This window comes from Oryx dammah, unplaced genomic scaffold (genome assembly GCF_014754425.2).
Source record: "Oryx dammah isolate SB20612 unplaced genomic scaffold, SCBI_Odam_1.1 HiC_scaffold_28, whole genome shotgun sequence".
In the NCBI taxonomy this organism is placed as follows: domain Eukaryota; kingdom Metazoa; phylum Chordata; class Mammalia; order Artiodactyla; family Bovidae; genus Oryx; species Oryx dammah.
The window spans coordinates 12,181,012-12,193,294 of NW_024070212.1; the positions used below are offsets into that span (position 1 = coordinate 12,181,012).

The window sequence follows — 12,283 nt, forward strand, 5'->3', positions numbered from 1 at the left end:
CCAAGATAGGGCTTTCAGGCTCTAGAACTGTGAGAAATATTTGTGTTATTGATAGGCTCCCCTGGTTTATGATGGGGGCTTCCCTGATGTGAAGTTAAGCCTATTTACTCTGGCAACTTGGTGGCTTGGATAGTAAAGAATCTGCCTGCAATGCAGGAGACCTGGGTTTGAACCATGGGTTGGGAAGATTCCCTGGAGAAGGGAATGGCAACCCACTCCAGTATTACGGTTTATGATATTTTGTTAAGTGCTAAGTGAAGTTGCTCAGGTGTGTCTGACTCTTTGCAATCCCATGGACTGTAGCCTACCAGTATCCTCTGTCTATGCAATTTTCCAGGCAAGAATACTGGAGCGGGTTGCCATTTCCTTCTCCAGGAGATCTTCCCAACCCAGGGATTGAACCCGGGTCTCCTGCATTGTAGGCAGATGCTTTACCATCTGAGCCACCAGGGAAGTCAGCTCAAATTGACTAAGATATTCCCTCTGGATAAATAAGATGCATGTCTGTCTGCCTAATGGGTTGCAACTACCCTTTTTTCTAAAGGTGAAGACATTATCCCCAGTAACACCTCACTGCCTAAGAGTAAGGGAGCAGGTTAGACATTAGATTCTCTGCAGAAATGAGAAGTCCAGTTCCCACCCCTGCCCTGTCTTTCAGACTGTCTCACCTTTTTGGCTCCTTCTTCTGTCTTTGAATGAAACAGTGTGATTCTGGTACTCCAGAGAGAAAAGACCTGGAAAACAAAGACTGCAACTTATGACAAAACTGGAAAAGAGTTTTGATTTCCACGAACAAAAGAAAAGAGGTATTTTGTGAATAACTCACAAGAGTTATCTAGTGAAAGGAGTTATTTTTCACAAATGAAGTCTTAAACTTTCCTGTCCAAAACCGGCAGTTGTGAGTGACAGTGGCAAATATTACTGTACTGTTACTGGGAGAAGATTATAAAGAAAGAAATAGTAAAAAATAGTAAGGGGACTTCCCTGGCGGTCCAGTGGTTAAGAGTCTGAGCTCCCAATTCAGGGGGTCCAGGTTCGATTCTTGATCAGGGAACTAGATGCCACAAACCTCAACTAAGAGTTCACATGCTGTAACAAACGTTGAAGATCTTGTTGCATGCCACAACTCAGACCTGGCACAACCAGAATAATGATAATAATAACAATAATAACAAAGATTACTGTCTTTGGTAAAATCATCACTCCTATGGAAGCTGGGCTGGACAGGAGACAATGGTAGCAGAGCAGATGAGAACCTCCTAGTGAACACCTAACCGTACATCAAATACGAATTGAAGTCCTTGTAGTGCGACCATACAAGGGAGACATGGTAGATGATATATGTCTTATTTTGAACGTCTTCTTTGCTGGGATTGTTTCCCACTAGGGCCTTTTCAGCAGGAACCATAAGTCACACTGTTCTGAAACCGTTGTGATCCTTCTTTCCAGAGCTGTTTCCATGTCTTAGGCTGACATTTAGCTCCTCTGGGCCTACTGAGAGGCGCCCAGTGACCCCAACCTCTCTTGAGAGACCTAGTCCTTTTTGCAGAGCCCAGATGCCCAACTCTAATTTGCTTCTTAAGAGCCAGCAGGACCCTGGGGTCAGACTAGAGCAGCTCCTCAGAGCTCCAGATATCCACCATACAAAATGAAGACTCAGGATATTACTGGTGGCAGGGAGAGACAGTGATTCACAGTGTCAGAAATCGAAGCCTCCAATCCTAAATTCATGAGCAGAATAAGTATTAGTGGAGCTGAGCATGGGGGATAATGTGAACACTGTAGCTTCAGCATGGATTGCTAGTCTTCTGTTTCCTTGTGTAATTCCTGTCCTTGTGGAAAGTATGAGTTGGACTAGAGACATTCTGCAAATTGCTGTTGTCATTTCATAAGAATAACAAACGCACTAAGGTCCTTATGATCTTTCTCTTTTTCATGAAAGTAATATCAATCAAATCTTCATTGATCACTCATTGTGTGCCCTGTCATTTAGCAGTGGGCTGGGGACTTTAATTGTGATGCACACAGTCAGGTCAGGAAGCAACAGTTAGAACTGGACATGGAACAACAGACTGGTTCCAAATAGGAAAAAGAGTACGTCAAGGCTGTATATTGTCATCCTGCTTATTTAACTTATATGCAGAGTACATCATGAGAAACGCTGGGCTAGAGGAAGCACAAGCTGGAATCAGGATTGCCAGGAAAAATATCAATAACCTCAGATATGCAGATGACATCACCCTTATGGCAGAAAGTGAAGAGGAACTAATAAGCCTCTTGATGAAAGTGAAAGAGGAGAGTGAAAAAGTTGGCTTAAAGCTCAACATTCAGAAAATTAAGATCATGGCATCTGGTCCCATCACTTCATGGGAAATAGATGGAAACACTGTCAGACTTTATTTTTTTGGCTCCAAAATCACTGCAGATGGTGATTGCAGCCATGAAATTAAAAGACACTTACTCCTTTGAAGAAAAGTTATGACCAACCTAGATAGCATATTCAAAAGCAGAGACATTACTTTGGCAACAAAGGTCTGTCTAGTCAAGGCTATGGTTTTTCCAGTAGTCATGTATGGATGTGAGAGTTGGACTGTGAAGAAAGTTGAGCACCGAAGAATTGATGCTTTTGAACCGTGGTGTTGTAGAAGACTCTTAAGAGTCCCTTGGACTGCAAGGAGATCCAACCAGTCCATTTTGAAGGAGATCAGCCCTGGGTGTTCTTTGGAAGGAATGATGCTACAGCTGAAACTCCAGTACTTTGGCCACCTCATGCGAGGAGTTGACTCATTGGAAAAGACTGATGCTGGGAGGGATTTGGGGCAGGAGGAAAAGGGGACGACAGAGGATGAGATGGCTGGATGACATCACTGACTTGATAGACATGAGTTTGGGTGAACCCCGGGAGTTGGTGGTGGACAGGGAGGCCTGGTGTGCTATGATTCATGGGGTGGAAAAGAATTGGACACGACTGAGTGACTGAACTGAACTGAACTCACCTGGGGACTTTAAAAGGCAAGGCTCCTACTCTCCAAATGGCTTCATGTGCTGAACTGCAACACATATTTAGCTAAATGAAGTATCAGAGAAAGGAGAAATCAAAGTGAACAGGAGTGGTTAGAGGAGGGGTGACGATTTGTGTTGTCCCTTAGAATTGGGAATAATAGAGGAAGTGTTATTATTATTATTAGGAATAGTGTCTTTTTCAAGGTAGAATTGAGGCTACCAGTGACCCTCTTCATTCTATGCGAAAAGTGTGTCTGCACAGTGACTCATCTAAAAAAATGTTTCTTCTCTCATGGAGTGGATTCATCACAGTTATTTAATGATTGCACCCCAAGAAATTAGCTAAGTCTGGGTCAGGTCATGCAAGTATCAGTATCCACATACTTCAAGGATAATTACCATGGATTCCATACCATTATGTACTTATTATATGTTACATAGGCAATACCCATATTATGCCTCCTTGCATTAGCGTGTGAAATAAGTCAACCTTCTGGTCCCAGAGTTTTTCATAGTCAAGGTTCTCACATGTCATCTTCTATTCAGATAAAAGTCCGAATCTGTGATGTAAGCTAAGATACTCAGGTCCCTAAAGGACAAGAGATTAAAGGAGGAGATCTCATTCTGTTCTGCTAAGGGGCTGAAGGTATAGGAAACATCACATTTTCTTAGCACTGAGAGGCCACAGGAACCCGTTTGGGACAGGAGCCCAGCATTCTCCGTCAGCAGACCTGGAGATCTCAGCTGTGAAGGGCTGCCATGCTGGCCAGTACGACTGTGGAGCTGACAACGGCCACAATCCCATCCAGAGCAAGGTGATGAATATCCCTGTGAGAAGGAAGTTTCATGCTCATTCATCTAAGACAGAAATCCCCAAACCAAGAGCTAGGAGTCATGAGGAAATCCCAGGAGATCCCAGCGATCAGTGCTGTGGAGAACCAACAACAATTTGAGGATGGGTTTCCTTTACAAGTTAAACTGCTGACATCTTTCTTTTTTTTTCCATGGAAGAAAACACAAAGGGGGGTGGCTTGGCATTAGAAACAAATAAGATGAGAAGGACAAATGACCATGTCTCTAGACAATACCCAGAATTATATTTCCCCAAATTTCTAAAGATACTGTTGTGGAAACAACCTCTTATAACGCTAGTGGGGATGAGGGAATGGAAGGAATACACAATGACCAAGAGCCAGGCTGTTTGCTGAGATCCTGGTATGGGAATTTGTGAGTCTAATGGGCATCACCAGTCCTCTCTGATAGCCCCACTTTGAGTCTGTTAATCCCAGCGTCTTGTCCTGTCCTCACTCTCGGTTTTCCGAGGACCCAGACTGTCCTGGGGGATGTGGTGGAACTTTGCTGTAAGGTTTGAAGCTGCTCCCACATCGTCCTAGTCCTTTACTGGCTTTATCATGAGGGCATCAGTCTGGGGAACAACTTAGCACTCTCTGGAGGTGGAGCACTTCTCAACCTCTCCCTGACCACCAAACATTCTGGAAACTACTATAAGGCCTGGGGGTCCAGCTCAGTGAACTGGAGCCACTCCTTGTCTCAGGTGGGTTGATGGTCCCTGGATACAGAAAATGAAAGTGAAAGTCGCTCAGTTGTGTCCGATTCTTTGCGGCCCCACGGACTATACAGTCAATGGAATTCTCCAGGCCAGAATTCTGGAGTGGGTAGCCTTTCCTTTCTCCAGGGGATCTTCCCAACTCAGGGATGGAACCCAGGTCTCCCACATTGCAGGCAGATTCTTTATCAGCTGAGCCACAAGGGAAGCCCAAGAATACTGGAGTGGATAGCCTACTCTTCTCCAATGGATCCTTCCAACTCAGGAATCGAACCAGGGTCTCCTGCATTGCAGGTGGATTCTTTACCAACTGAGCTCTCAGGGAATCCCCAGATATAGGGATAGTATTATAATCAATGACTTTTTATTGGTAACACATGGGAATTTAAGAAAAGAGGTAGAAGTATCTAGGTGATGTTGGCTAAGTGGGAGGAATTGGAGAAAGTGAGCTCATTCCAAGTTTGACTGCTTTTGTTCTCTCCACACTAACCTGAAAAGTACGCACTATATTTAGATAAAATTACATGAATTTATATTTACCATTTCTGCATAGTATAGGCAAGGATTCCAGGGCCCATTACTGATATAGATTGGATTTGAAAAAAAAGAGAGAAAAGAAAAAAGAAAACCTTCAAAAATTTGCTCAATTATTTTTATGCTTTACAATTTTCTAAGGTTCCATGCAGTGGGCAATGTTGCTATATTACTAATTTTGCAATATGTCATTTTCCCCTGCATATAGTCACTTGAGACTAAACTCATCAACACATTCTTCCATGCTTGACTTTTAAATAAAAAGTCCAGTTATTAAATGTAATTTAACAATTTCAATAGACAAAATTAGTTTATACTAATGGAGTAGGATATAAGGAGTTATAGTTAAATAAATTAAAAGAACTTAGTACAATATTTTCTCTTTTACTTATCCATTTTTTTCAGTTACCCTTCTCATTACAAAAACAGAGACTCCTTTATGAATTCATGAATTTATCTTACACATCATAAGTGGCCATCTACACCTACACGTCTGGTAGTTGATACTGGGTATGGGTTGGGACCTTGACCAGAACAGTCAATTAGAGAGTGAATGTAAATGTGATCTGGATTCTCAGGAAGTGTGGTGGCCTCAGGGTAGGCCTTTTTACATGTTGGCTTCAGTTCAGTCAGTCAGTTCAGTCGCTCAGTCGTGTCCGACTCTTTGCAACCCCATGAATCGCAGCACACCAGGCCTCCCTGTCCATCACCAACTCCTGGAGTTCACTCAGACTCACATCCATCGAGTCAGTGATGCCATCCAGCCATCTCATCCTCTGTCATCCCCTTCTCCTCCTGCCCCCAATCCCTCCCAGCATCAGAGTCTTTTCCAATGAGTCAACTCCTCGCATGAGGTGGCCAAAGTACTGGAGCCTCAGCTTTAGCATCATTCCTTCAAAGAAATCCCATTCTCCTTCAGAATGGACTGGTTGGATCTCCTTGCAGTCCAAGGGACTCTCAAGAGTCTTCTCCAACACCACAGTTCAAAAGCATCAATTCTTTGGCACTCAGCCTTCTTCACAGTCCAACTCTCACATTCATACATGACTACTGGAAAAACCATAGCCTTGACTAGATGGACCTTAGTCGGCAAAGTAATCTCTGCTTTTGACTATGCTATCTAGGTTGGTCATAACTTTTCTTCCAAGGAGTAAGCATCTTTTAATTTCATGGCTGCAGTCAGCATCTGCAGTGATTTTGGAGCCCAAAAAAATAAAGTCTGACACTGATTCCACTGTTTCCCCATCTATTTCCCATGAAGTGATGGGACCGGATGCCATGATCTTCATTTTCTGAATGTTGAGCTTTAAGCCAACTTTTTCACTCTCCTCTTTCACTTTCATCAAGAGGCTTTTTACTGCCTCTTCACTTTCTGCCATAAGGGTGGTGTCATCTGCATATCTGAGGTCATTGATATTTCTCCCAGCAATCTTGATTCCAGCTTGTGTTTCTTCCAGTCCAGTGTTTCTCATGATGTACTCTGCATATAAGTTAAATAATCAGGGTGACAGTATACAGCCTTGACATACTCCTTTTCCTATTTGGAACCAGTCTGTTGTTCCATGTCCAGTTCTAACTGTTGCTTCCTGACCTGCATACAGATTTCTCAAGAGGCAGGTCAGGTAGTTTAGTATTCCCATCTCTCTCAGAATTTTATACAGTTTCTTGTGATCCACACAGTCAAAGGCCTTGGCATAGTCAATAAAGCAGAAATAGATGTTATTCTGGAACTCTCTTGCTTTCTCAATGATCCAGCAGATGTTGGCAATTTGATCTCTGGCTCCTCTGCCTTTTCTAAAACCAACTTGAACATCAGGGAGTTCACGGTTCACGTATTGCTGAAGCGTGGCTTGGAGAATTTTGAGCATTACTTTACTAGCATGTGAGATGAGTGCAACTGTGCGGTAGTTTGAACATTCTTTGGCATTGCCTTTCTTTGGGATTGGAATGAAAACTGACCTTTTCCAGTCCTGTGGCCACTGCTGAGTTTTCCAAATTTGCTGGCATATTGAGTGCAGCACTTTCACAGCATCATCTTTCAGGATTTGAAACAGCTCAACTGGAATTCCATCACCTCTACTAGCTTTGTTCGTAGTGATGCTTTCTAAGACACCCATGTTGGCTTAGGCTTCCAAAAAAAGAAAAAAAAAAGTGTGATAGTGAATCTACAACATTTCGTCAACTAATTTAAAAATTACCAGTATCACTTCCACCACAATTTCACTGGAAATGCAGGAGATGCCAATTTGATCTCTGGGTGGGGAGGATCCCCTGGAGGAGGACATGGTAACCCACACCAGTTTTCTTGCCTGGAAAATACCATGGACAGAGAAGCCTGGTGGGCTATAGTCCATGGGGTTGAAAGAATTGGACACAACTTACTGATTAAGCAATAACAACAACAGTGTCCAACAAACTTTTCTGGATGCAAAGAGAGGGAGTATAGACTCTACTTCTAAATAAAGGAACTGTCAAAAATTTTACAACCACATGTATTTTTTTAATTGAAGTATAGTTGGTTTACAATATTGCATTAATTTCAAGTATACAACACAGTGACTTGTTTTTGTTTTGCAGGTTATATTCCATTATAAATTATTACCAGATATTGAATATAATTTCTGCACTATACAGTAAATTCTTATTGTTTAACTATTTCATGTATAATAGTTTGTATATGTTAATCCCATATTCCTAATTTACCCCTCCCTTCCTCTCTTTCTTGTTTGGTATAGATTACTTTGTATTGTTTTTTCAACTAGATGTATAAGTGATATAAATTGTCTTGGTCAGACATTTCACTAAGTGTAGTATTCTCCAGATCCATCCATGTCACTGCAAATGGCAGTATTTTATTCTTTTTTATACTACATCCATATTTTAAACATCTCCACACACTCACCAACATGAATTCCAATCCATGCCTCCCAACCTCACAGCTGAGTCATGCAGTCGTGTCTGACTCTTTGTGACCCCAAGGACTGCAGCACACCAGCCTTCCCTATCCAACACCAACTCCTGGAGCTTGCTCAAATTCATGTCCATCGAGTCGGTAATGCCATCCAATCATCTCATTCTCTGTCATTCCCTACTCCTCCTGCCTTCAATCTTTCCCAGCATCAGGGTCTTTTCTAATGAGTCAGTTCTCTGCATCAGGTGGCCAAAGTATTGGAGTTTCAGCTTCAGCATCAGTCCTTCCAATGAATATTCAGGACTGATTTCCTTTAGAATGGACTGGTTTGATTTCCTTGCAGTCCAAGGGACTCTCAAGAGTCTTCTGCAACATCACAGTTCAAAAGCATCAATTCTTCGGCACTCAGCTTTCTTTGTGATCCAACTTTCACATCCATACATGACTACTGGAAAAACCATAGCTTTGACTAGATGGACCTTTGTTGGCAAAGTAATGTCTTTGCTTTTTCACATGCTGTCTAGGTTGGTCATAGCTTTTCTCCTAAGGATCAAGCGTCTTTTAATTTCATGGCTGCAGTCACCATCTGCAGTGATTTTGGAGCCCAAGAAAATAAAGTTTGTCACTGTTTCCATTGTTTCCCCATCTATTTGCCATGAAGTGATGGGACCAGATGACATGATCTTCATATTTTGAATGTTGAGTTTTAAGCCAGCTTTTTTACTCTCCTCTTTCACACTTATCAAGAGGCTCTTTAGTTCCTCTTTGCTTTCTACCATAAGGGTGGTATCATCTGCATATCTGAGATTAATGATATTTCTCTCAGCAATCTTGATTCCAGCTTGTGATTCACCAAGCCCAGCATTTCAATGATGTACTCAGCATATAAGTTAAATAAGCAGGATGATAATACACAGCCTTGACATACTCCTTTCCTTGTTTGGAACCAGTCCAGTGTTCCAGGTTGTAACTGTTGCTTCATGACCTGCTTACTAGAAGTATAAAAACACGCACCTTTCATTAACCAACACTTTCATAAAGGTGTTGCATTTTTAGCATTTTCAGCATAACTATATCTCTTTTTAGTGTATTAGTTGTAAGTCTAAGAATCTAAAGAATTTCTCCAAATGATATATCATACTGATCCTCACTCATACTCTGCTGCTGCTCCTGCTGCTGCTAAGTCGCTTCAGTCGTGTCCGACTCTGTGCGACCCCATAGACGGCAGCCCACCAGGCTCTGCTGTCCCTGGGATTCTCCAGGCAAGAACACTGGATTGGGTTGCCATTTCCTTCTCCATGCATGAAAGTGAAAAGTGAAAGTGAAGTCACTGAGTCGTGTCCAACTCTCAGCGACCCCATGGACTGCAGCACACCAGGCTCCTCCGTCCATGGGATTTTCCGGGCAAGAGTACTGGAGTGGGGTGCCATTACTAGCCAAAAATTATTGCCAGTGACCAAGCTCTAGAGCCCTGCTGCATAACTGTTGCATCCATTGTCAAAAACAATGTGTCATATAATAAAAAATTCATTAAGAAGATAGACATCATGTAAAGTGTTCCTTCTATAACAGAAAAGGAAAGGAAGGGAGGAAGAAAGGAAGGAGGAAAGAAGAGAAGGGAAGAAGAAAATAAAGAAAGCATGATGGAGAACACACCAGACTCTTTTCAGCTCCTGTGATACTATAGTTTAAGGAGAGAAAGGAACATCATACATGTTGAGTCCTGCCCCAGGCCACAGGTGAGATGCCTTGCAAGGCCACAGAAGCAGAGCCCAGGGTCATCTCTGAAGCTGACTGAGACCCACTGTAACCATTGTCAAAAGCTCTTGATTATCAGTAGCAAGGTTCCTGACTCCTAGTTAGGCAAAGATGTCCATTCCAGGAAACACCCTATAGTCTCCCAACCAATCACCTAATGCCAACCTTCCAGCAGGAATTTTCTTTGTCTTGAGGCCATAAGAATTAGCTATTAACCTACAAAAACTGTCTGCTCTCCCTGGTCTGTCTGGAGGTCAGCCACTGTGCTCACAGTGCCCACTTTATCTCTGCTCTTTATTCGTAATAAACTTATTCCTTTCTGCAGTACTTTGTGCCTAGGAATTCTTTTCCAACCTGCGCTTGGACTGCCTCAACAACGCAATCACATACATACATACAGAAAAACAAAATTTCATAACTGTCATGGGGGGAAAGAATAGAAAGACATTTGTTTAAAGAGGACTTCTTTCCTTTGTAGCCTCAGGATGGCCTCCTCAAAGAAGGGAAACTTGATCAGAGATTTCTCTGTTTCTAATATAAAAATGTCTTTAAATGGTCATAACTTTCTATCCTATTGAGAATGGTCTGTCTCTATGTGTAGAGCATGCTTTCCCAGCAGAGGTGATATCAACCTCAAGGCAGCAAAAACTGGTCCTTGTAGAGGTGAAAAAAATCTTATTTTTTATGTATAAAGCATATATAATAAATACATAAAGATATATAGCATATCTGTGCTATTGCTTCATATAGTAGGGAGGTGGTTAAAAAATAAATCTAAATAGGCCCTTTGGGATGTGCTAATGAAATAAATGTCAAGAAATCCTGGTCTAGAGTTTTTCATAGTTTCTCTGAAAAATAATTATTAAATGCCTCCTTGCAAGAGAGAATTGGTAGAGGCACAGGGGATAAGCACGGGCCCTTAAATGTTAGCTGAGGAAAAGACATAAAAGCAAGCAAGAAAACAGAGGAAATAATTACAAATTATGATAAATGCTGTGGAAAAAGGGTACAGAGGCCTGAGATAGAAAATAAGCAGCTGAGACCTCTTTGATTGAAAGGTTAGGGCTCTGGCTTTAAAAACAGAAGTTCTGCAGAATGAGGCCTAACACCTGGTCTTTCCTTTGTAAGGCAAAAGCCTAACTTACGCTTTGTTTGCTGAGGCATCCACTTCAAAGAACTACTTTGAATAAACATGTTTCCAGCCAGTGGATAAGAAGGCAGCATGATAGCCCATCCCCCAATCCCAGACTTACTAGTTTTAGAGACATTGGTTGATTTTCATTACTGACAATCTGGGCTTTTTTTTTTTTTTTCTCTCTCTCTTCTTTTGCCTTAAATTCTGGCTTTTATGTGTTAAATTCACCAATAAAGGCTGAGCCCTCAGAAACACTAGGCTCCCCCCTCCCCATCAATAAAAGCAGAACCTCAGGCCTTTGACCTCTTTGTGTAGCGTCAGGCGAGGCATGTGCTTTCCCGGATCTGTGAGTAATAAACTTTTCTTTTTCAAACTTTCTTCGTGCTTATTGCTGAGGGTTGTCAACTGCAAACCGGCACTTGCCATCTACCTCTACAAGGACCAAATCGTGTGCTGCTGTGGCTGCCAATTTTCAACACCCTCTGAAAGGAGTTCAGGGTGGAGATCAGAAATGAGGCATTCTGTGCTCAATGGGGGTGGGACTGGCTGGACAGGTCTTCAGATAGATATTTTTAGGAGCCGATTTTATGAGTCTAATTCTTCAGTTCAGTTCAGTTCAGTCGCTCAGTCCTGTCTGACTCTTTGCGACCCCATGAATCGCAGCACGCCAAGCCTCCCTGTCCATCACCAACTCCTGGAGTTCACTCAGACTCACGTCCATCCAGTCAGTGATGTCATCCAGCCATCTCATCCTCGGTCGTCCCCTTCTCCCTGCTCATATCTAGAAAAGCACACGATGATGACTATTCCTTGCGACTAGCAGAAAGCTTCACGTGACTAGTAGAAACCTTCTGTGAAAATATATGCTTGATTGTAGATATCCCGCCTTCACCAAAATCACATATATACTGACCTTTACCCACTGCCTCTCTGGAGAAGTTTCTCAGAGCTATCTGACATACTGACTCCTGGGCTGCAATCCTTATTTTACCCCCCAAGAAAGCTTAACTCACAATTTTCACATTGTGCTTTTTTCTTTTTTAAGTCGACAGGGTGTCTTGAGATCATCATCAGAACCACAGGGTTCTGCGCAGCCACACCCCTGGTTATATAGGCTGGGTGTGCGAGTGCTAAGTCCCTTCAGTTGTGTCTGACCCTTTGAGACCCTATGGACTGCAGCCATCAGGCTCCTCTGTCCACGGGATTCTCCACTCCATGGAGCGGGCTGTCATGCCCTCCTCCAGGAGATCTTCCTGACAGAGGGACTGAACCTGTGTCTCTTATGTCTCCTGCCTTGGCAGGTGTGTTTTTTACCACCAGCGCCACCTGGGAAGCCCAGTTATAGGCTGAGGTGGGCACAAAACCATTTCTCATT

At 42.6% G+C, this 12,283-nt stretch overlaps 1 protein-coding gene and 1 non-coding gene across 2 annotated transcripts in view; one reads left to right on the plus strand and one right to left on the minus strand.

Moving 5' to 3' along the window:
- FCRL3 (Fc receptor like 3) overlaps positions 1-12,283 on the plus strand; it is a 62,724-nt gene that overhangs the window by 2,688 nt on the left and 47,753 nt on the right. The gene's annotated exons all lie outside the window — the stretch shown is intronic.
- TRNAC-ACA lies at positions 382-453 on the minus strand. The gene has a single exon. It is a non-coding gene; the product is annotated as a tRNA-Cys (tRNA).